This window comes from Sylvia atricapilla, chromosome 16 (genome assembly GCF_009819655.1).
Source record: "Sylvia atricapilla isolate bSylAtr1 chromosome 16, bSylAtr1.pri, whole genome shotgun sequence".
Taxonomy (NCBI): domain Eukaryota; kingdom Metazoa; phylum Chordata; class Aves; order Passeriformes; family Sylviidae; genus Sylvia; species Sylvia atricapilla.
In genome coordinates, this window is record NC_089155.1 from 15071126 (window position 1) to 15095681 (window position 24556).

A 24556-nucleotide genomic window follows, 5' to 3' on the forward strand; every position below is an offset into this window, starting at 1 on the left:
AACATACTTCCTTTGGCCATCTGAAAATATTGTCTTACTGTGAAATTTAGAATTGAGTGAAAGTAAGATCACGAACTTCTGAAAACCCATCAGAGAATCTTGGTTAAAGATTTCAGTGAGATCATACTTCTGGAAAGAATACTCCATGCCTTTGCCAATTTTCATGAAGAGGAGATAAAAGCTGCCTTTTCAGTTGTCTCTTGCAGTATTCTTGACAGAACACGTTCTCATTTTTTATCAGTATGCTGGGTCAGTGTCTCAGGCTGGAGTGGACATGATAGAGAATGACATATAGGCTTACATATAAAATGGATGTTCCAGTATGATCATGGTTTGGAGAATATCTTGGGTTTATTCTAGTCCAAACTGTGATTGAATGTGAAATCTGAAAACCTTAATGAGTGGGATTTACGTTGTCTTTTTTCCTTTGGTTAGGTTTTTCCTGTGTGTAGTTTTTTGTTTGTTGGTGGGGTTTTGTTTGTTTGTTTTCCTGTTGGCCCCCCCAATTCCCATTTATATGAATTTTCTATATGCTTGGATTTTTGCTTAGCTTTTGGAAATTGTCTGAATTTCTCCATGTAGTTTGTTGATGGTTAACTGCTTCTCCACTGCCTGTCCTCACCACCCTTCCTCATCCTTCCCTTAAATGGTGTGTGGGAGGAAATTCTGAAATGATAGTACAAGTTTATTCAGCTAATTAATGGCTGACCTATGTAGGAAGAAAATGGATGTGTAATATTTCTGAATTTTATAAAAATGTTACTTTAGTTTTGGGGGTTTTTTGTTATTTTGTATTTCTGTGTATGTTTTCCAGCATTAGTTCACCTTTCACAGTAAAATCCAAATAGCAGCTCTAAGTTCAATGAGTTTAAGCAGTTTATAGAAGTGAAATAAAAGTTCTGATGAATAATCATTAGGACTGATTAGCCATATTTAATGGATTGTTGGGAGAGAGTGTCAAAATAAAATTAATCTACCAGTTGTTGCTAACCTGTATGTACTATTCTGAACTGAAGGTTGCAACTTTGTGATGATGGGTAAACAACTGTAAATATCAATATGTAAGACATGAATGGTCTTACATATCAAGAAATTACATAAATATTAGTCAAAATTTCATTGCTCCTGAAATACCTATTCCATTTACAAATGGGCAGCACCTTATTTCAAGTTTCTGAAAGGAAAGCAATTGAATTGCCTGTCATATTTGACGATTCTAGGCAGCAGTCATCGTGAAACACTGAATTACCGACTCCTGAGGTAAGAAGCCCTGTAAACATTGGGTTCTCCTGTGATCTGACAGTTCTGATAATCTCTGATTACTCAGTCACTGCCTGCCACTCTGCAGTTTAGTAGATTAAGTTGCTGTGTATAAGAACTTGTGAGTAGTATTTGGGAAAGATTGTTCAACTAAAAAGATGCTGAGTTGTGTCAGAAGTTGATGTTGTTTTCAGTCTGGAAACTGAATAGGGAAAATACCTTGTGGGTTTTTGGTGTCTGGAAGTTAAGATCAATTGACCTGAATCAATTATGTAGATTTTCTTAGATCTGCTTATAGATTTAATATTTTTCTTTTGGATTCTGTCTTTGTTGTTGATGTACTAACAGTGTGAAGTTCTTTGTACATCCTTTTTTTGCAGTGTTATCCCTGCTTGTTACCCCAGAGTTTCTGCCTTTCAGTGGACAGAAAGAACACAACTCAAAAAGGTTTTAGGGCGTGTTTTAGGGTGGGATTTTGCTCTTTTTATAATTTTAATATTAGAATCCTAAACTCATACATTTTACTTCTGTGACTGATGACCTCTGAATGTGTTTGTATATTGTGAAGGTTATTGTGTTAACTTGGAGTATGGTAAAGATTTCTTTGACTCTTAGTAGGCATAGAGCTGAGGCACTTAATAAACTAATTTCCCAGGAAGCGTTTTATGGGTTGATTTACTACTGTATTGTAAAAAGATGCCTCAGGAGCATAATAACATTTAGCTGGCTATGAATTTTAGATTCTACTGAACATTCCACATCATCTGTTGGAAGATGGGGGGAAAACAATTCAGAGCAATGACACTAAAGCATATGGTGTGGAAACCATATTGTATTGGGAGATGATTTGCTTGGTGGTTCTTCTGATGTCTAAATGCTGTTATGTTTTACATCATCTGCTCTAGAAAACCTGTGCTGCAGAAATTGTACATTCACGTGCTTATGAAACTAGACTGAATAGTACTACAGAATGGGATTGTGTTAAACATTCTGATATTAATGCAAGTTCTGGCAGGAGAACTCATGAGCCACATTTCTGTAACTCTGCATGAAGTCAAGTGTTAGGTTTATGAGTTACTAATGCAGGTGCTATGTCTCTGAATTTTAGGAAAGCTGCATGCTTGTAATAAAAATGTTTTACTGCAGAGAATTAAAGTTTTTAAGTTCTTGCTTAAATCTATTTATTTTTTTATTCTATCTAATCCTGTTTCAAGGCCTTAAGATCAAGCTACTGAAAAAAAAAACCAACCCACCCCAGTGGTTTGAAATACATTATATGGGATTCTTGATAATTCATTCAGTCTTTCAGAACCCTCTTCTTTAGTGCAGACTGATGCAAATCAGTTGGGTACTAACAGGTTCTAATTGTTTATGTAGTATTGCCAGTTTTTGAGCCTTTGGACTGTTAGACTTCTCATGTTAGAGTTGCTGAGGTTTGTTGTTCATAAGAGACTATATTGAGACAAAATACTTATATATGTTGTGTAGGTGCTGATCAAAGCCATTAACACCTTATGTTCTGGGTTTTTTATTAACCCACATGACATTTTTTTTTTTTCAAACGTGTGTATTGACTACTTTCTTGCCAGTGCTGTTTTGCAGGAAAAGCTTACTGAAATATTTTCCACGGTTTAAAAAAACCAGAAGTCAAAACCCCAGACTGCATATGATGTTAAATATTCAGTATTAGTGCATGTATTTGAATGCTTAGATTCAGAACCATCTAAGTTGTATGGGTCTGTGTAGACACTGTATTCTATTTCATCAAAATAATGTGACATCAGTTCAAAGCGGTATGAATCATGACAGACATGGTGCCCTGGTATCCAAGATACGTCAGTGTGCTGATAAGTTACTTGCTTTCCTGCTGTGAGAACTGGTTGCTGTATTTGATTCTTTAGCCGAATACAAACTAAATTGAATCTGCAGTGACCTGTATTGTGCTATAGCTAATGACCCAGTTAACCTCTGGTTAATTTTCTGTCTCTTGGTGTCCTGGGAACAGGGACATGTTTATTTCAGTAACCACAAACCTTTAGAAATGTGCCACTGGCATTTATCATTCCAGAGCTCTGTGTTTTAACAGAAATTAGCTAATGGGCCATGGGGGTCTGCAGAAGTTGTAGAATGCCAATGAGGAGCTTTCTTTCAGTTTTCCTCCACCCTGATTTACATGACTAAGCTTTTAGCTTTTCTTGATTTTGTTTTTGTTTCTCGAGTATTGATCTGTCTCCTGTAGAGGAAACAAACTATTTGCTTAAAGTGCAGGAGTACATTACTGCTGGCAGCTTCCCAGGAGTTCCTCTCTTTTTCACGCTTTAAATTAAGCTAGAAGCAGTACAGATGTTGGCAGGGAAGTTTGCAACTGATGCCATTCTATTATTGAATGACTGTCTTATGCAAATAAATCTGAATATAACCATAAAATAGTAATGAAGATCTTGTCTAAGGGCAGATCTGAATACCACTTTTCTGATGCAAATGGGATTCTCTGGCATCTGGGTGGGCTCATCCATGAAGTATATGTTCTTCTGAAGGAAGTGAAGTTATACTACAGTCTACTGAAAAACACGGAATGATTATTCATACCCATTCGTGGTAGCAGTTCAACTGAACTGTGTCACACATCTATTAAGTAATGCGTAATCCAAAACAACCTGAGCATTTCCTGACCATTAAAACATCGAGTGCTTACAGGGTGAGGCCTTGAGAAACAGCTGTTCTGGAGCCAGTCCTTTCTGCGCTGTCTGTTCCTTGAAGTCTTTACCACAGATTTCCTTTGGAGATAAAATCCTTACCTTTTGTTTTGTTTTGCCTGTGGCAGCAACAGGAACAGCTAGGAACAACTTACTGAATGCTCTGCAAAAAGCTGATGGAAACACTTCTACAGCAATCCTGAGTCCTTTGTTATCCATGTAGACAGATGGGTTTGGCAGGGGAGTGTGGAATTTTGGGCTGTTACAGGACACTTGTTCAGACATTTGTTTTATTTTGGGACTTTTTATGACATAAGAATTGCTTCTTGATGATGATAGGTTACAAATATGCAATATCTAGAGGAATGGGAGAAATCTCCATGAACAGATTCTTGGGAGTTGGTCTCCTCAGTCCGGTGGCGTGGAGCAGCATACCAAATAAGCCGTGGCTTTGCCTGGTGTGTGCTGTGGGTATGTTCTGAAATTCTTCTGGAGATCAGCTACCTGCACGAGCTGGGGAGAACTGGCATACCCTCTTATCTGTTCTCATTTCCTTGTTACCTGTAAACCACTTTGAACATAATAAAACCGTTCCTGAGACAGCACTGTACAAGTGGTGCTGCTTGCCGTGAAACCGCTGCCATCCAAATGGGACCTTACATATATTCCACCTGGTGGTTAAACTGATTTTTTCCTCTCTTTTAAGAGCATGTATGTAAAAGATCCACTGCATTGTGTCCTACTGGGCACTGCAGTCCTTCTCCTTTTCATAAAGTTGGAAAAAAAAGTGGATCTGTAGAAATAATACTGAAGTTGAGGTTTGTTATGTGGTTACAATGTGGCTTTGTGCCTAAACATAAATTATGTGAATGGGTCCTATATTTTCCTGGGATTTGTTTTGTTTTGTTGTGGCAGCAGAAGACATAGAATATCATCCTTTATCTTGATTTGGTTTTCTTGAAAATTAAGTTGAAACAAAAGGAATTTTAAGTTGTGAGATATTAAATCCCTCTCTACTGACTGGAGCATCTTGAAAATAAGAACTTTTTCTGTCAGTCATCCAACAGTACGGGGAATTCTGTGTATAAAGGCAGTTAAAGTGCCCCACAGCTTAGTCCTGGTCTTTTCTTTTTATGAGCTTATTCTGTCAGGGGCTGTTAGTTTTGGTATTGTTAGCTGTTTAACAGGATTTCAGGCTTGGCGGTGGTCTCCATGGGTCCTTTGCCTATTTCAGCTCCAAGTATTCCTACTGCTAGAGGAAAAAACCAGCTGTGACTGACAAGATTGGAATGACACACAGTGTAATTACCTTATTCATAAATTTATAGGGGAATTGCTTCTCTTGGGTAGTGGTTGAAAAGAACCAGATTGCAAACTTCTGAAAGAGTTGTGAGTATGCTTTTTATGTATTTCAAATGCTAAGCTCAGTGATATCTCTTGTGATTAAAAAGACATCAATGAGAGAAGTTATTCCTGTATAGATATATCTGATGTTTCTATTAATTTGTACAAATTTGCAGTTGCTGCTATCAAACCAAGAAGAACTTTTTCAGATAGAAGGCTGAACCTGAATTCCTTCAAGAGCAGGTAAGAAAAGTAAACTGAGTTTATTATACTGTGTTCTGGATAATGTTCTCATGTGGAATGTGTTCAGGTTAAGTTTTGTGAGTAAAAATAACTGCCCTCTTGTTGATGGGGCAATCTGATGTCATGCATTCATTTATCACAAGTAATTTCTGAGTACCTGACAATGCAATGAATAGTGATTAGTTTTTTAAGGTGAAGATAGGAAAGCATGAGAATGACAGGCAAAAGTTAAAACATTTCTGAAGCAGTATTTCAGAAAGAAATTTCAGGAATTCTCTTCGCTGAATATGACTTTCATTGCATGTGCATTTGCAAAAAGGGAAAAGATTTTTAAAAATATTTTGAGTTATCACAAAAGATTTCATATACTACTTGATGAATATCATAATAATTAATATCTCTGAAATGCTTCTGTTTATAGAAAAGAAATTACCTCTGTAATGGTTCTTAATTTCAGTTACTTACCTGAATTTAGCAGAGATTCTATTCTTGTTTGATTTCTTTCTTCAGTGCACTTGGACACTTGCAGAAAGGTTAACTGCCACTGCCTACACTGTGGGCACTTGGGGACACTTTGGATACTACCACTGTCTCAGAGGACTGAAAATGCTTTGTGTAAATATTCTGTAATACAGATACGGTTTGAAGAAGCTCATCTCCTATATTTGTGCTTGAAACTAGTTCTGGTTTAGGTGTAAACACTAATAGAAAAAACAGTATATTGGGACTAGGTTTGTATTTGAAAGGCAAATATGTGAAAACAGAGTTGGATTTTGATCTTTTAAACATGACTCTAAGTTGTCTGTTAATGACATTCGTGAATCTAGTTGTTTAGCCTAATGCATATAATTTCAAAAACCTTCTTCTCAGAAGTTAACATGTAAATTGCCATACAGCTTTAGGGGTAAGGACTACAGGAAATCAGTGCTGGCTGTTCATGGGTACTGATTCCATTACTACACCCAAGATTTGAATACATATTTAATGTATTGAAATCTATCCTGTTATTGTTTTCTTTTTAAACACTATACCTAAAACCTCTGAAACAAAGTAACAAGCTTTTAATTATCTGCCTCTTTTTCTCTGTTCTCCTCTTTGTGCTTCCTAATTGTTATGAGAAGGACAGCAGTTCATCTGACAACTAGTTTTCAACACAGAGTGCAGAATTCAAGTAACTTTTGTCAATACACTTTTCTTCCAGGCAGAATTTAACAAGGTTTTGTGATCTCCCCAGGCACTGCAGATGCTCAAGACTGAAAAAAGAAACTTCCCTTATGCCACAATGTTTTCCTAAACCAAATGCAATGCTAAAGCCTTATTGAGAATGTTTATAGAAATAATATTGCATGGCTGTGTTGAATTTTATTGAATTAGTTTTCATCATTTCAGCCCTTGAATATATGTAGAATAATTAGGAAATTTTTTTCACCATGCAACAGTCTTGGAGCCTGCAAATGTCACTCTCCTGTTAAACCCAACTGGCCGAGTAAAACTCTGCAGTTGGAAAGTTTTCTGGATGGAAAAGTCTTCTTGATTTGGAAGGTGAGAGGCAGCTGTTAAACCCATGAGTTTAATACTGAAATGAATCTACGTATGCTAGGACAAGAATAGAATATGGCATTCATTTGGTTTCAAGTGACTTCAGTACAGTTGCACTGGGGTAATTCAACAGGAGGAGAAAAGGCACTTATTCTTGCCTCTTTAGGCCATTTCTCTTTGAAGATATCTTCTTTACTACTCAGGAAAAAAGTTGGCATTTAGGCAGATCTACTCTGTTGTATTTCTTGTTGATTGTTTGTACCACAAGTAAGCTTCCTCCTATGTGTATTTGTGGAGATCTTTGAAGCTTTGTTCACGTTTTTTGAAACTCATGACTGATAATGAGGGGAAAGGCAACTTTTCAAAGCAATTCTGGTTATGAATGTGGAATCACCTGCTAAGTGTGACTGTGCTATACACCCAACTGCACGGCTCTGTAGGAGATAGACTGAGAGATCTCTGCCTGTGAACTGTGTGGAGACTGAGAGATCTCTGCCTGTGAACTGTGTGGCCTCCCAAAGCTTCTGGGCAGGTGGAGGTGCACTGCTGTCCTGCTGCTGCACAGGCACCTGGCTTCCTTTGCCCTGAGATGCTGTGTATCAGATGCAGCTGGTGCATTTTCTGAACAGAACAGGAGAGGAGAGTCTGATGTACTGTAAATGGGGTGTCTGGGAAGCCTTTGCATTTAGCTGTGTGGTCAGGGTGGGGATGCTTTATAGAGCCACAAGGGAATGTATGCCCATGGTCTTGGTATTGAACTGTGCCTTGCCTAGAGGAGCAAGTGGCCTTGTCAGTCTTTTGGTGCTGCTCTGGCATGGACCCAAAGGATCTGTGTGTTTAAATGTGATACGAGTTACAGAAATTTGGAATTCATTACTTTTTTGTGAAGTGTCTTTAAATGCATGCACAAAGCCTATAAACAATTCAGATGCAAATGTTGGTCATTCACTTGCACATAGAACTTTAACTCTTCCTTTTTTATTCTGCATCATTTTTTCATGTTGACTACAAGCAGAACTCAAAGAGTTTCCAGAATTTTATTAAAATGTGAAATGAGAAACATTTTTAGACTTGGAGCACTAGGTAACTTCTCCGGTTTTGCCTTGCCTAAGGTATGAAATAACACAGATACAGAGGAAAAAGCTGCATGTTCAATATAAATGTAAAAAAGCTTTAGATGCTGCAGATTATAAATTGCTTTGCATGAATAATTATAGCATCTTGCAAATACGTAGGATTTGGCTGAGGCTGAAATTGCAGATTATTTTTAATGGCACTGCATTCAGATTTAAGTTCCAGGAGAATTTTTCCCAGTCATGAATGTCACATTCTAAAGATGAAAGTATAGACAATTTATACTATGTAAATCTTGTTGTAATAATAGCTTCTTTGAGCTTTAGAGTATTTTTAGGAACTGTGGCTTTTTGTTAAGGAAATAGTATATAATGATGTTGTATAATGACTTTGAAGTTAATATTGTTGTTTGTTAGATGTTTTGTTTTATAATTGTAGTATCCATGACAGTTTAGAGAGTGTTGAGAGAATGAGAACCAAAACATTGTTCTAACAATGTAAGCTCTATTTACTGTCATGGCTATGCGTGGAAATAGCTGTTAAAGAAGCTTATTAATACCTTCCTTATCTTTACTTGGAAAATAAAATTTGGTTTTGCAACATCATTTTATATGCAACAGGAAAAGAAAGTAAAATGAGTCAAGCAGTTTGTGAAAACTTACACCAGTTTTTTATGTGAAATACTTTTATGTAATTGTTATGTGAGGTTCCAGTATCCTTTTTTTTGAGAAGATTCTTGGCAATAGAACCCAGGAGGTTGGTGAGGGCTATCCTTTTGTCGTTAGCAGCCACGCAGCAGAGGGGGACAATGCAAACCACGTGCCTGGTATGTGAGAGAATGGCAGAACTGGACACAAAACTTGCCCTCCCATGTTAAACACATCAAGTGTGCCTTAAGGGATCAAACTGAGTCCTCCTCTCATCTGTAAATGGAAGGAAGGTGCTTAAGATGATTATGGCTGTCTGAGTCACTGGAAATGACTAGCCTAAAGTTGCCCAAAGGCTAAAGATTATAGTAGTGATTTTTTTCCTAGCTGGAATTTACATGCTGTTTCATTGATAGCTTCCATTCTCCTCCACCAGCGTTGCTTCAGCTCCTGGTAGTTTCAGAGAGTCATTCTTATTGGAACTTTATTTTTTACTTCTCTAGTTTAGCCATCGAGCATAGTTTATCCTGGTGGCTAGAAAGGAGTTACAGCTGAAATTGTTAGAAAGGATAAGTGAGTGGAGGAGACCAGAATGTCTCTTCTGTTCAGTTATATATGTAGAATGAGTGTGCTAGTTGGTACAAAGGTAGGAGCAAGGAACTTTGCATGTTGGATTTTGGATCTATTTTCTTGTTCAAATTCAAATAAAATGGGTATTTTTGATGGTAACAGTAAAAATTAAAAACTACAAACAGTCTGTTCTGCCTGCTATTAGCGTCTTTGAAGCTAAATGTCTTTTTTATTTCTCTGTAATTATTTTCTGTGTTCTGTTACAGTTCCTTGCTACTGCCATTAGTTTAGAAAGTAGCTGCCTTTCACTGACAGGGTGTTGCAGAGAGTAGTCTATTCCCTGTGGTCCACAAAGTGTTTATGAAAATATGACTGGTATCAAATTACACTTGTCTTATTTTCTTCAAGTGTTGTATTATCTAGGCCATAGAATAAAATAGTCATGTAAATAATTTAGCATCAAGCTTTTGGGAGCTCTGCACTGGATCTTATAACGTAAGCAGATTCCAGTTTAAACTAAGACTTCAGAATAACAAATGATTGAAAAATAGCAGACACTTCCTGTAGAAAAATATCTGTAACTGGTTTTCTATTTTGGAAGAAAAATGTCTTTTCAAGTTGGAACAACAGTTGTTACAACTAGTGGAAAACACGGTTAATGTCCACAGAATAATGCTGACATTTTCCCCCAAAGCACACCTTTTGTCTTAAAAGATTTTCACAATAAAAATATCATGCTCTGTAATACACATTTATGTCAAAATCAATATGCAAGACGTGTGGTTAAAACATGAGTACAGTTGGTATTTGAGCATCAGTTTTTATTGACGCTGTTCCTACAGTCTGTACACGTTGAGGCAATAAATGGCAATGTTGCAATCCTTCAAGAAAAATTAATTATCCTTGCTAATTCCCAGCTCTCGTGCTTCTTTAACCTTGTTTTCTGATAGCCCAGCAGGTTTAGAGAGCTGGTGTTTGTTTATACAGAATATTTCATTGCTTTGAGGGGAGGATGTGAGCATTTAAAAATTCAGCAGCTGTTTCAGGTCTCTTACAGCTTAAGCAGCTCTTTCGTTTTGAATGATTTATTTAGTTGGTTCTCATTGAGACATTAGCAGCTTGCAGAGACTGTAACTGTGTGGAGAAAAGATCCCAATTTGTCAGCTTGGGGGAAGGGGAGTTGTGTAGTCCAAAAGAAGAAAGCATTAGTTCATTTTGTGGGTCTGACGGGTTGGCTGTCCCCAGATACCGCTCGGAAAGAAAAGTGGCTGTTGGCCATGCATTGGTTCTTGGAGACTGCAAAGTGGAGGGTGAGGTTAGAGGAAGGTAGTGGGGATTGGATTAGGATGTTCTGAAAGACATGAGAGAAGTTACATCTCTGCACATTTTGTGCCTTAGAGGGAAAACTAGAGTCGTCACAACTATGAGCAGATACGAAGATGAAGCTGAGCTTTCTCCCAGCCTGAGAATAAGATACAGTATTAAAAAGAAATAACTGCAGTGCTAAATAAGATATGGGTGTAAAGGGTATATCTCCTAACTGACCCATCTGCTATGACAGTTCACAACAGTAGGAAGTTTTTCAGATGTATGGCATGAAAAAACATTCAAAATTACTTTAACAGTAATGATGGAGTCATTACATGCGAACTTCATTTGCAGGTGCAAATTGATAATTTCTAGAAATCAAGAACAACCATGGATGTCACCTGCGTAAGTTGGCATGATTTAGCTGAACATGTATTATCAGGGTGATAAGGAATTTCACTTTTTTCTGTTTACTTGTGCCTGTAAATTCATAGAATGTTTTAGATAAGCTCTGAGGATAATGTGCAAGAATAGAGTTCACTATAGACTAGTTAAAAATATGTACTGTTTCAAAAATTCTTCAGTGGGTGCTTGGAAATCAAATGATGATATGATATATATAGGCATTGCTAGCCACAGCAAGTTTTGCTTTTCAGTTTTTCATTTAGTCACCTCATCTATTAAAAAACAACACTGTCTGAAGAGAAAGGATCAGTTAAAGATGAATGGGACAAATTACACAGTCTGTGACACTTTTAGAGGTAAATTTTTTTCATTATTTGACCAGGTGCACATTTGTCGTGCAAGAGTTATGCTTATTACTGTGCTTGAGGGGAGCTGTTTTAATGCTTTTGCCCCCTGTGAAATATGGTACTTCTGTCAATAGCAGAAATAACGAATTGTGTCCAGGATCTTTAGTCTCATTCAGTACAACACTGAAGCCAGGGCTGGGTGACTAGTCTTACAGTAATCTGCGATAGTGTCCCAGTGAACTCTGGGCAGGAGTAAGTTAGATCCAGTGAATATGTTTGTCTACAGAGGTAGCAAGCAAGTTAGCCACTGACACCTTTTTTCATGGATTTCTGACTTTATTGATGTTGAACTGTTCATCTGACCTTTCATCCTCCCTGAAAGGGGAAATATGATTTGGTCCAAAACTGACCTTTGTAATACCTCTTTAATGTGCTCTGATGCACTTGAGAGGAGACAATGTTCTAGTACAGTGCGAAGTTCTGCTGGGTAGATTGAATGGATTGTACTGTGTATAGTTAAAAGCACACACAGGTTGTAGGCTCTCTTAATGTTTCTGCATCCATTGGACAGAGAGGAATGTGGCCAGTGTTCTTAAGAAAAATTATTAGGGAGACTAGGGTGTGATGTTCTAGGCCAGAAAGATGCTTGGCTTGAAAGGAAGCGCAGACAACTGGCACAAGGAACTCTATGGTTTTGATGAAGTGGATTGAAAGTAAGAAGAGATGGCAGTAAAAACAGAGGGACTGAACTTCACCGGGCTGTGGATCAATGTAAGCTGTCCTGAGCAGAAAACTGGAATATGAGTTGTGAAGCATCCCTGATACTGGCAAAAGGATGAACTGAATAGTTATCTAATATGGGACACAGTTCATGGTTATACCCTTCATTTTGGACTGTCTGTAGAGCTGAATAGAGATTAGGGATAAACAGATTTTCTTTCTGCTTTATTTTCTTTGTGCCCATGAGCTTTGCTAACATGTTTTAATAAGAAGCTGAAGCTGATCTTATGCACTGCTCAGGCTTTAGGCCTGAGTGTTTATGTTGCCTTCTAATACTGCCTCAGAGGTAGCGTTCATGTATTTCTGAGAATATCTATGTAAATGTATAGGTCTCGTTGAAGAAGTGTGTAACCTCTGTATTTGCTTATTTTAGGTGGATTTTTCCCTTTCAAGGCCTCTGAGTATCTTCATAAAGCACTATGAAGCTATAATAGTCAAAGCCTTAGTGGTGAAGTCCACACTGTTCCAGAACATAAAAATGATCTGTTCATTACCTGTAACATCATGACTTGTTTCCTCCAACAGTAATTGATGTCAATTATAGATGATGTCTATAAACTTGAAATTGTGTTGTTTATCTGCTGAGGACCTTGAGAGTGTGATCTTCTAACTCAGCTACAGTAGTATAGATTCCATCTGTAGTGCAAAAATTGTCTAGGGACATAAATTACAGCAATTAAAATTAGCTAGAGGAGAGAGAATGATGCATTATTAATTGGCATAGTCATTAAAGGGCTGGAAAGAACCTAAAAGAGATACAATGTCAATACACAAGCACTAAAAGTGACAGGCAGTGTGCAAAGACCAGTGATTGTATTCAAAGCCTAAGGCCATTAAGACACAGGCAATCATGTGGAATTTTTTGACAGTAGATTAAGATCACTCCAACATACTAACTATATGATAAAATGGAAATTTTTAAAGAATGGTGCTGTTCAGATGCCTACCCTAAAGACTGAAATAATAATGCAATTAATTTCTACCTAAAGAATGTGTAGCACTTTATTTTATAGAAATTGGAAAGAACAAAGAATTGTAAGAAAATCCTATCTATAATTTGGTGAATTTAGGCAGAAAATTAATGTTTTTCAGCATTAAATATAATTATCTGAGCTCATATAAGGACAATTAAACCCTGGTACACATAAGAGTGAAGATTTAATTAGGAGTCTCTTTGTACCTCAGAAACAAAGTCTTGCCTGTGTCATGCTGAGAAATAAAGCAGTGTGACTAAGAGGCTCATGGTAATGTTGCTGTATATCAGCTACTTAATTTTTCATAAAACTTCTTGTCAGTGAGTTTCAGTAATTTACCTACCTCAGCTAATTTGCTTTATTGGAAATAATGTTTGTTTTGTAAAATAGTTCACTTGTAGTGCTATAAATGAGGGGGGAAAAGGATCTGTTTTTCATGAGAGAACAGTTTTAATAATTGACTTGCAAAGCAAAGTAGGCTTCAAATACTGGAGGTGTTAGGACAGTAGTTTACTTGTTAAGACAACTGGTGGGATGATGTATGTCTGCTGACTGCTGAGTGGAGAGTTAAAACTCCAAAGCAAACATCTCTGCTTTTCCTCATCTAAGGCAACCTTGGGAATTTCTGGCTTTTAAAAACTTGCCAATGGTTGCCTATTCTACTTGCTAAGAATTCAGATTTCTAATTCATCTCACTGTCTACTCTAAAGTTTAAACACTGAATGTGATTAGCTTTGCTGAACAGATGTCAGATTGAATGGCCTCTGTTGATTCAGAGAATCTGAGTAGTGTCAGAGTTCACTTACTGTGCTTTCAGGAAGGCCTCCTGTTGCCAAAATGTGCTTTCTTTTTTCCATTTCCAATTTCCATGCCAGAGTCTGCATCAGTGTGCAACTGGACTCAAGAAAAGCATGTATGTATAGCCACATTGTGGAGGAATACGAGTCTACAGCTACACCTTCTCTAAGCCACCCGTGCATTACACTGCCAAGCTGAGGGGGCTCCCTGTTTGCCTCTATTAGACAGGTACCTTTTTGCCTGAATGAGTATTTTTGACCAGTTAGTATCCTTCTGAAGAAGCAGATATGCCATGACTCCTGTGGCTGTTGAAATGGTTAAAAGCTACCATGTAACCTCAGAGGCAGCAAGAGCAAGGCCAGCTTTACCTCTGTGTTTGGTGTAGTAGAAGAGTCTGCTTGTTCCAAGTTTAATGATTCAGCACTAGCACTCTGAAATGGCTTTATTATATCCAGGACTTCATTATTTTACCTTTAGATACTTTGCTGTTACATCTTCAAAACTGCATTGGTTTGAATTAACTATTTGGTAGTCAGAGTGGGTATCTTATGATACATCATGCTTTATTATTGGTTTTTTTCTCTCGGGATGTTTCTGTGATTCAGTGCATGATAGAGCCAGAAATTGTGGAACTCAAGGTCTCTGGGGTCTGAGTAACTAACAAACTTCCACTATTCCATTCCTGTCTTCCATTAATTTTGCTGCTGCCCTTTTCAGACTGTTAGACTGTGTAACCAATTCATTGCCTGAAGCTGTAATCATGTCAATCATTAGAATTGAACCAGAATGGTGAATATTCGTTTCAAGTCATATAAGCAAATAGGTTTGGCTCCTATTTTCAAACAATGTTTGTTGTCAAAAAAGGAGATGTGTGCCCACAAACTCAGCTATGTTCTACCTTGATCCTTTGGCTCAGATTTCCTGCAATGCAACATAAAGTCAACCTAAGCAACCAAGTGCTTCGTTACTTAAACACTAACATTTTATACAAACCTGTAGTCCAAATTAAGCTGGCTTTACTGGAATTTGCTGCTGCTGATTAGTGTAAGCACTGAACATTTTGCTTTAACTTATTCAAATTGTGAAATACAACAGGGAGATAACTGCATTGTTTTTACAGTGTAGTTATATTCTACAGCATCTGACTTTGCCACATAGTATCAGAAAAATAATTGTTGTCTCCTTGTGGGGCTGGTTTTTATTTTGTTTTGTTAGTGGGAACTGAAAATCGTGCACAACCTGAATTGGTAGGATTATTTAGATGAAGATACTTCTATTTTTAAAATGAAATATGTAAAGCTTACAGATGTGCTATAGTGATTAGTGAGAAACATTTGTATTATTGATAATATTTTTAAACTGGAGTGGGGGCAGAATAAGGAAAATTTTAAGGAAATTTGTCTTCTTTCAGTCAGTATTTGGTGAGCAGTAACCTTTTCATCAAGTTATCTATAGCTGGGGAGCCAGTTCTTACTGCCCTGTTATTTCCTCAAAACTCCTGCATTAGAGCTGGTCACAGAAACTATGAGCTGGTCTGAGTATCCAGACAAAGTAAAAGACCTCATGAAATGACTGGATTGAAGTAAGGTTGAAAGGTGATGCTGGACTTTTGTGATGCCTGTCAGAAGGGTTGAGTATTGCAGATATGAAGCACCATGTTTCGATCTGAGTAAACAGGAGGCCCTACTGCTCAGAATTGCTGTAAATAATAATAATACTATGGAAGAAAGAGATATCAGCTAAGGTCTTTGTACTAGAAAAAGATAGGTTTCATTTAATGCTGTTTGGAACGACAATGCAATGATAACAATTACAGGGTAGCATCTTACAGTTCTCTTGACAACAGACCACAAGAATAGAGCACAGAGTCTTGTTACAGAAGGAACAGGGATTATCTCCTGTAATTGCATTCCTTGCTGTCCCTTATCTTGTAAGAACATTGGAATGTGTTAGTGTCTCTTTGAGCTTTTTTTGACAGCTTGACATTGTTGAATTTTGAGAAAAGACCATACTGTTGTTTCCTAGGAAAAGGAAAAAAAGCCTTTAATAATTTAAAAATTATTTTTATTTTATTTTTTGTGTGTGCATTAAGAACTCTTCTTATGTGGAGTGAGGATGCAGCTTGGCTGAGGATGTTGTGGAGTGATCTTTCTGATTTAACAATCTTACTGAAGCACAAAAGCTAAAAACGGTACTCATTATATGATCCATGGTTTTATTTGCATGCCTAGCAGCTTTCTGGGGGGAGGAAACAACCCAACAAAACAGCCCCCTTGTTTTTGTAACTTCATTTTCTTTTCTTTTTGCGTTTTGACTGGTTAGGTTTTGCATATGCTGTCCTTAAGAGTGAACCCAGCAAAGCTGAGTTCAGAAGGCCTTCTTCTGATCTGCCAAGACACTGAACAGCCCCAGAAATATAGTGTATTTTGTTACTGCATTCTCTATGCTGAAGCATTTATGAAAATATTTTTAATTGTACAGTTGAGTGGGGTATACATGAATTACAGTGTATGAACAATAGCATTTCCAAATTTTAATGTTTTCCCTTTTACTTTATAATTTTGTTTTCCTTTTGGATACACGACCTTGCAAATCTTACTGATGTTTGAGTAACAACATTGTAATTTTATTGCCTTGTGCTGTAGTTACATGAAAAGGTAGCAGAATGTGAGAAACTGGAATTCAGAGAACTGGTAGGTATAACAGGACAAGGCTTTGAAAATTTACTAGTAATTTGTGTATATGGTACAGTCCTGAAATACTCAATTTTGAATTTCTTCCAAAGGACCCTTTCTTCTTGACAGTGTCTTTTGCCAGACTGATGAAAATCTGGCCAGGGATGTTACCCCATGCTGTTTTCACATATGCAGGCTAATGTGTACAGTGTTTCAAGATGCATCATTATTGATTTTCCTTTCTTGAGCTTCTTGTGTCATTTATCACATTCTAAGAGGTCAACTTCGCTTTAATGAACAGTTTATCAATAATCTTCATTCAGTTAACATACCCAGGGAACAGCACCTCTCCTGCAGCAGTGCCACCTTTCATATCAGAGCATTTGTTTTTGCATTTTTTGTTCCAGATTAAAGTCATGCTGTGGATGATACACCTTGCATGCTCCCATTCAACTTACAAAATAAGTGATACTGGAACGTTTGCGGTGGCCTTTGACAAAATACCTGATTTTAATCACCAGCAGGAGATCCTAGAGAGGTCACTGGCGTGTGACCTGAACTCCTACTGCACAGAGTGTAAACAGCTGCTGACAGCTGAGTGCTGTAGATGCAGGGGACATGACAAACTTCTGATGAGAGTTTTACTGTCCATCAGTAAAATCTGAGAATCTTTTGCCATCTTGTTACACATTTTAATATGTGATGTGCAGAAAAAATAAGCACATTACTTGAACATATTGCTTGATAAGTTCATTTGATTTCCTCTGGTTCTCATATTCTGCAGTGAGGTTAGCAGAATTGGGGTGGCATAACTTAAGACAAACAGGACAAAACATGATTCAAGGGTCAGAAAAAACTAATGCTGAGAATTCCAGGAGAAAACAGTAGGAGCTTGAGCTCTTTATTTGTAAGCCCGCAAAATTCTCACACTTTGTGTTGCTCCTCTCTAACTGGGTTGTACAAGAACTTGACAAATTTAGCCATCACTTCTGCCTTGTGTGGGGGGGAAGTGGGGTGCTTTCTTCTGAGATATGAAGCCAACATTACTGCTACTCATACGGCGTTGATAATGTTTATTATATCTATTGTTTATTGTATAATTTGCTGGATGTTGTAGATAAAATTAAGGGTTTGTAAGTGCTCTTTTTTAAGATACAAATGGAGCTCTACAACTTTCTTAAAAATACAGGGTTTTTTTCGGTAAGCAGAGAAGAAGCCAGCTATCAAAATATTACATTGTGTATTGTTCTTGTTACAGTTGCTAGTGGGGGCTGAAGTGATGCTTCCTCTGAGAAAAAAGATGAGCAACTGAGAATCTACTTGGGCCAAATCACGTTAACTGATACTTCTGTAACAGAACGTGCCTTTGCGTTTTTCTTTTGGTGGGAATTTGTAGTTTTAACTTCCTTCTTAATCTTGGTCTCTTCCCTAGCAAGGAATGCTTTGTACTCTGTGGTCTCATGAAGTTATCAGCTATAATTTTCATTTATTACATTTTGCTTTCTTAGTTGACTCTTAATTTCATTTTATCATAACTTAGCATGTTGTTTAGTTGCTGTTTTCCTGAGGTCTGCAGCTCCCCTGCCCTCATCATGTCACTTTTGATTAAGCAACTGCAAAGCCCTTTACCCAGCTTCTAAAGGGTAAAAGTCAAAAATCAATAACTTGAGTCAAAATGCCAGTCCTCCCAAAATGCAATAGCAGTGAGAGGTAAATGAATGATTAAACATGATTAATAACAGTGTAATGGAAGATGCAAAGTAGGGAAAAGTGCTCACTTCAGCCTAAACTCAGAGATTTATTGCTGAGTACTGCAAATAATGGAATCATCAATCTTCCAAGGACTGAAAAAAGGCATCTTCTGCAGCCATTTTAAAATGCAGCAGAAAAGATCTTGCCTCTTCATCATTGTCTCTCGTGGCCCAAGAGTATTGTTATATATAATTATAAAAGTATATTTATTCTAAGTATAAAATACATGCTGCATGAAGAAATAGGTGTGTAAACTTGGTGCTTAAAATTGTTTGCTTCTTGTACAGTTTAAAGTTATCAAGACTGGAAAAGAAAACAAAACAGCCAGTATTGTTGATTCCTATGAATGTGTGTACAAAGTACAAGTGTTCATGTGGTTTTGTAAGATGGTAATTACACTTACTAGAGCAGGGGATAAAGAGATTTTGCTAAAGGAGTGAAAAGAGAAACTTGCCAAGAACATAAGGCAAAGAACGCAATTTAAAAGCTAGAGCTCTTGTGGAATAATGGGAAAAAAATGAATTATATATGCTCAGCAATGCCTAGTGTTTGATTATTGATGGCAGAGACGACCAGTTTCCTTACCTTGCCCATCAAAGATGAAAATACACAGAAATGGAAGGGAGGCAGTATTACATAGAAGTTTTGTTAGCTGTTTGTAGCTGAGAGTTGTCCATGTCCGAGAAGAAAACCTTCCTGGCAAGTCCAGCTTCTGCAGGAAGCAGTGTTACGGATTTCAGTTAAAATTCTATATTTTTAGAGTTCTGAATTAGGGTTGCATCCTGGAAAAGAGTAACATTTAAGATATCTTAAAGCTGTTCCTGCACAGCAGAGTATGTCTGCATTTGTAAAGGTGTGTGGGTAGGAGCAACTCAGAAAAGCATAGAAATCTCTTCCTGGGGCAGATATTATAATAGCAGGGAGTCCTGAAGGACTGCATGTTACAGCACAGAGCAACAACATCTCTGTAGGTGTGGGGCTACAGCTTCCTCTTTCTGTAATGAAACCTTTTGTGGCAAACCAAAGGCTTATAAAGGCTTCTCATTCAGCAGGAAAAATAGAGTAGTGGTGAAGTCTTCAGGGTTTTTTTCTTTTTATGTTTGAATAAGCTAAAGCTTGGTGTTAGGACTTGTTCTGTCTTCAGCATGAGAAGTCTTGGATAGCTTCAACTATTCTGAGTTCAAGGGCTCATAATTATCTTAGTTTTCAGTACCAGCTTCTTGCAGAGTTACATTCTACATGCCTAAATTCATCCTGTGGCTTTTAATGGATGTGCCATCACTGTTCTGGGTTTTATTCTCTCCATTGTGTCTCTTGTGTGCTTCCTCACTTCTTCCCTTTAAAAAAAAATCCTTTTAGCTTTGAAATCTCTGTGTACCTTATGTTTCACATAACACATTAACTCTTCAGAGACATTCCTACTCTGATCTATTCCTCTCTTGTATTCTCAGAGAAGATACAGATTAAATTTTTGAAGGAATTTTTGTGGTGGACAATGTAGATGGTTCTGTGATACTCAAAGAAATGTCTGTGTCTGTTTTCTCCTAACTTTAATAAGTAAATCCTAGGACAACTTTAGATAAATTATTTAGATGATAGACAACATTTATTTGAGGTGCAGTAAAATAAATTTCAAGCTGTTCAATGGCATGCTGCAAGAGAAATCTGAAATTTATTTGGTGTAAAAGCTCTGGTGTGTCAGTGACAGGGAATGATCTTGCTTTTTCATTTTACCTTTTGAATTCTGATCAGCTATGATGATCCATATATACCAATGGATCCTTTTCCAGGTAGTGAATAAAATTACTTCCTTTATTTAAAAGGGAGATATCTGAAAGCTTTCTTCATCATTGCACAAGTCAGTTTTCAGACCTTCTTGTTCTACCAGTAATTTCACATTATTTTATTGCCTTAGACTTCAAATCAACCACAGTATTTTACATTCATCTGTATCACTTGAGTTTTTGGCAACAGGAAAACTAAACCGCTTTAAGTTTGGATGCATAATGGTTGTTACCCGTCCTGTTTGGTAACCGGGTCAGAACAAGTTCTTTTGAAATGCATGAGGTGGAAATGCCATTCTCTTTGAAGAGGAAGCACTTTCCACTTTGCAGGGTTGTCTCAGACCAGGAGTTGTATTATCCTCTTAATGCACTTGCATAACTCCCATTAACATTAATGGAAATTACATGCACTCCCTGTGACGTGAACATACTCTTTTGTCGAAATGAGTGATCTATTGTGACAGATTTTCCAGTGATATTAAATCAAATTTAGATTCCTATACTCATGTCACTAATCCTAGTCTTAGTATCTTTTGATGCTTGTAGTTTGTATTAATGAAATTGTAGCTTTATATTGGGTCATGTGTTTCTTAAAATGGAAAATCCCATTTGCAGTCCTCTAGAAATACAGGGAGATAGTCAATTTTCTTCAATGTGAAATGTGGACCACTGTATAGCAAACTTAGTATTTTTTTGGCTTAGTAGATACTGCTTGCAGACCCTTTAGAGGTAGTTTATAGAGGTTGCATGTTGCAGGTAGGAAACTGTTGGCCTGAGGTTAAGACAGAGGAATGCTGGATTCCTTGTTCTGTTCCTGGCCTGAAAGGGTGACTCTGGGTGACTCAGCTGCCTTTAGACACTAATTCATGTCTAAAATGTGCAGAATCAGAACATCCTGGTGCACGGATGTGTTGTAAAATTGTCTGTAAATTGTTTCATCATGAGTTGAAAGTTGCTAGCAAAAGGTGGAATGTTATCTCAGAAAGCAGTAGAAGAATTTTATCACAATGTTAGCGAGATATAGGTCCTGTTTTATGAACATCATGTGGGTCTATGATTAGAGTTAGGGAGTGGGTTATTTATCCCGACACAGTTGTGCTGTTGCAGCCCCTAGTGTGAACACTGTAGGACTGGCATAGTGTTTCACCTCTATTGCTCCTTCCTGTCTATACAGGAGCACAGTTGGTATCTTAGCAGTGACATCCTTGTGCTTGGAGGGAAGTGTGTGCCATTTCACTCTGCAGTCTTGTACAGTCACCCCAAGGCATTAATTTAGGATCTGTCTGTGCATAGCCAAGAACAGAGCCAACAATGAAAAATTGTTCAAGACTGCTGGAGAATGTTAACAAAATCCAGATGAGGTCGTTGGGGGCAATGCTTGTTCTAAAGCAAAAGTCCTAATAAATTATAGATTGAACAATATTAGATGTAGTAAGAAGCATCAGGAAATACTGAGGTATCCTGTGCTGCATGTCTGACACTATCAGCATGGGAATGCTGGAAGAAAACATTTCATTCTTAAGGATTTGGGGATTTTTTTAACATGTTCATCTAGTATCTTTGAAAGATACTTATTTAAGAGGTCTTTAAAGAATCCACTGAAGAATTTTCCGGTTTAGATAGTTACCTAAACAAGTTCCAGGAGTAAAGTGTAACTCGTTGCAAGGAGTGTAGACAGCACTACACTCCTTTGTGAACACCTCCAAGTGCTTTGTTAAGCTTTTCTGAATTGCCAATGAATATTGGGCCCTTTAGTTTCAACTGCACCAGTGGGACGGGGTCTGTGTTAGCATGACCTTTTAGAAGTCTTTAGGCTCTCCCTCACAGGTGTCGTGGGGCAGGGTCCGGGGCAGACGCAGGCCTTGAGCCCCTTTGGAATCTGCCACCCCCGTCCTCCGCCCCACAGCGCCGGGGCTGGGGGGCAGCTGCTGCCTGGGGCCGGCAGCTCTCGGCAAACGCTAGCGGTAGGCGGCCAAGAGGAGCACAGCCTCTGCCGGGCATTAAAGTCCCCCTCCTGCAGCCGCCATGGACTGTCCGCTTTGGCTCTCCATGTTCTGTGCGCCGGGCGGCAGCTCAGCGTCGACCTGTCCTCTTTGGAGCGGGGCTGGCTGTGGGAGCTCCCCGGTTCCCCCGGTTCCCCCGTCCCTGCGGGGGCTGCGCTGCCGACTTCGCCGCGGGGCTGCCGCTGGACTTTGAACGAGCCCGGCGCTGGTGGAACAGGTTTCCGCCCTTGCGCCGCTTGCGTCAATCCCGGGAGGAGGATCCTCGAGGTAAATGAACTTTTTAAACGGGAAAAGGAGAAGAAGGGAGAGGAGGAAGAAGAGGCGGGGGGCAGCCCTCGCCCGCGCTCTTCCTCTAGACGCTCCTTCGGAAGACGGTATTTGGCTGCAGCCCGGCACCGCGGCCGGAGGATGCGCTCGGCACCCCGGCCGGGCCCCGGGCTCCGCGGGCTCCGCGGGCGGGCGGTGGGCGCCCCGGCCCCGGCCCCGGCCTGGCACGGCTGAGCGCCGGCTCCGCGGGTGAGTGGGAAGCGCCAGAGGGGAGGTGCGGAGCCCCGGCCCGCCTGGCGAGCTGGGGCCGGCGGGGCGGCCGTGGGGCTGCTGGCCGCAGAGCCGGGCTGCCATCGCGGGGCAATGCCATCTGCCGGGACCGCCTGGGGCTGAAGTCGAGTGAGGGGGCGCAGAGGGCGAGCGGGGGCTGGAGGCGGTGTGCTCCCACCGGCCTCGGGCAGCCCTGCCGGAGGCTCCGCCGAGCTCCCCCGCGGCCCTGCCCGCCCGGCCCCGCGCCGCTCGCTGCTGCCGCCGGGGGCTGCGCGCCGGTCCCGGGCTCCCGCCGCCCCTCGCCGGGGAGAGGGCCCGGCCCGGCCGCGGGGGCGCGGGGCTGCGGCCTGAGGGAGCCCGGCCGCGCCGGGGCCGGACGGAAAACAGCTCCCCGAAGACAATTGGTGCCGCAGGGCTCGGCTTCACGTTGGGGCATCGCCGGACCGATGCGGGCTGTGTGCTTATCTGAACGCCTGTGTGTGTTTGCAGCTGAAGGAGCACAGGGAGGCTTTTTATTTCTCTGTATACAGCTACGAAAAATAATGTTTACTTGGTAAAATCTGTTTTTGTAATGGTGTCTGGTTTTTGTCTAATTTTTCTGTCTTTAAGCACTGGCATTCGTTGCCTTAATGGTATTTTCAGAAGTGAAAGTCCGTGGTTTTTACTGTACTTAATACAAGTTAATAGAATTATCATTAAAGACTGCATCTATTATACATAATTATGTGATGATACTAGGTAAAATAGCAAAATAAGTCTTTGATTTTTTTTCAAGTTGTTGGTTGTTGCATACAGAGCAGAAAAACGTGTCTATTTTTGTGTGTGGGATCCAAATAGCAATTTGACCTATCAGAGGGCTAATTAATTATCTGTGTGTCACTGGGAAACTCTAACAGTCATATGCAAGCAGTGGACAGAAGGAAAGTAGATTGCCCTTCCTAAAACATTTAAAAAATATCAATTCCTAGGGAAATTTATAACTAATTTACAATTCTGCTTTATTTAAAATAAAGTTACAAAATACAAATGAGATTTTATAATGTTACTGAGCTTTTCTGTGATATTTAATTTTTGTAAGCAAGCAAGTCAGAAGAATGTATCTGAATAGTAATTCAGTTCTCTAGTAGTCTGCAAGCTCTGTTCCTGACTTTAAATCAGTACAACTATAATCTTCAAGAGTCACGTTTAGCACTGGGGATTTGATTTTTGTACTTTCTCATAAATTTTTGACTGCCTGGGGGGAAAAAAAATTTGAAAGTAGAAAACTATGAGCAAACGCAGCATGTTGTTAGATTACAGCAGTAATGTTGATACCAGTCCTCCCCTGGGAACCTTGTAAGATTGCAAACAAGATTCTTCCCAATCCACATATGAAAATGTGTTTATCTCTTACAAACACAGTATAATGGTTTGAAGTGAGGGTTGACAGCTTTAGTGAGAAAAGGCCTAGCATAACCAAAGCTCGATGCAAAGAAGTGACTCCAGTTAAAAGAGCAGCAGCACAGCTGAATCCATTTAACTGGCAGAGTGGATTTAATTGGGTTGGTTGCTAGGGAATGACTCCAGCGCCATGTACTTCAATGAATTTAAATGTTGGAGAATGGCACACCTAGGTCTGCTTAAATAATCCACCTGGTGTTTGCCCCAGCCCTATTGAGAGCAGGTGTGTGTTGCTTCTCTCTGGCCAGTTTTCCCTTACTGGGGAGTTCCACCGTGTGGCTCACGTGCAGTTACCCTGTTCTGTGGGCAACTTGAACTTGTCGTACCAATTCTGTATTTAGTGTTTTTAAAAAAGTTAGTATACTTATTTAGAAGAAAAA

At 39.2% G+C, this 24556-nt stretch overlaps 1 protein-coding gene across 4 annotated transcripts in view; it reads left to right on the top strand.

The window, feature by feature from the left end:
* The first annotated feature begins 5480 nt into the window (after nt 1-5480).
* The window catches only part of SULF2 (sulfatase 2), a 67249-nt gene continuing 48173 nt past the window's right edge, over nt 5481-24556 (top strand). For 3 of the 4 annotated variants that reach the window (XR_010744884.1, XM_066331035.1, XM_066331036.1), the window contains exon 1: nt 22484-22715. The gene's annotated coding sequence lies outside the window, so the exon portion shown is untranslated. Of the gene's footprint in view, nt 5544-22483; nt 22716-24556 lie in introns of those variants that run through there. The other variant, XM_066331038.1, reaches the window with a different exon arrangement.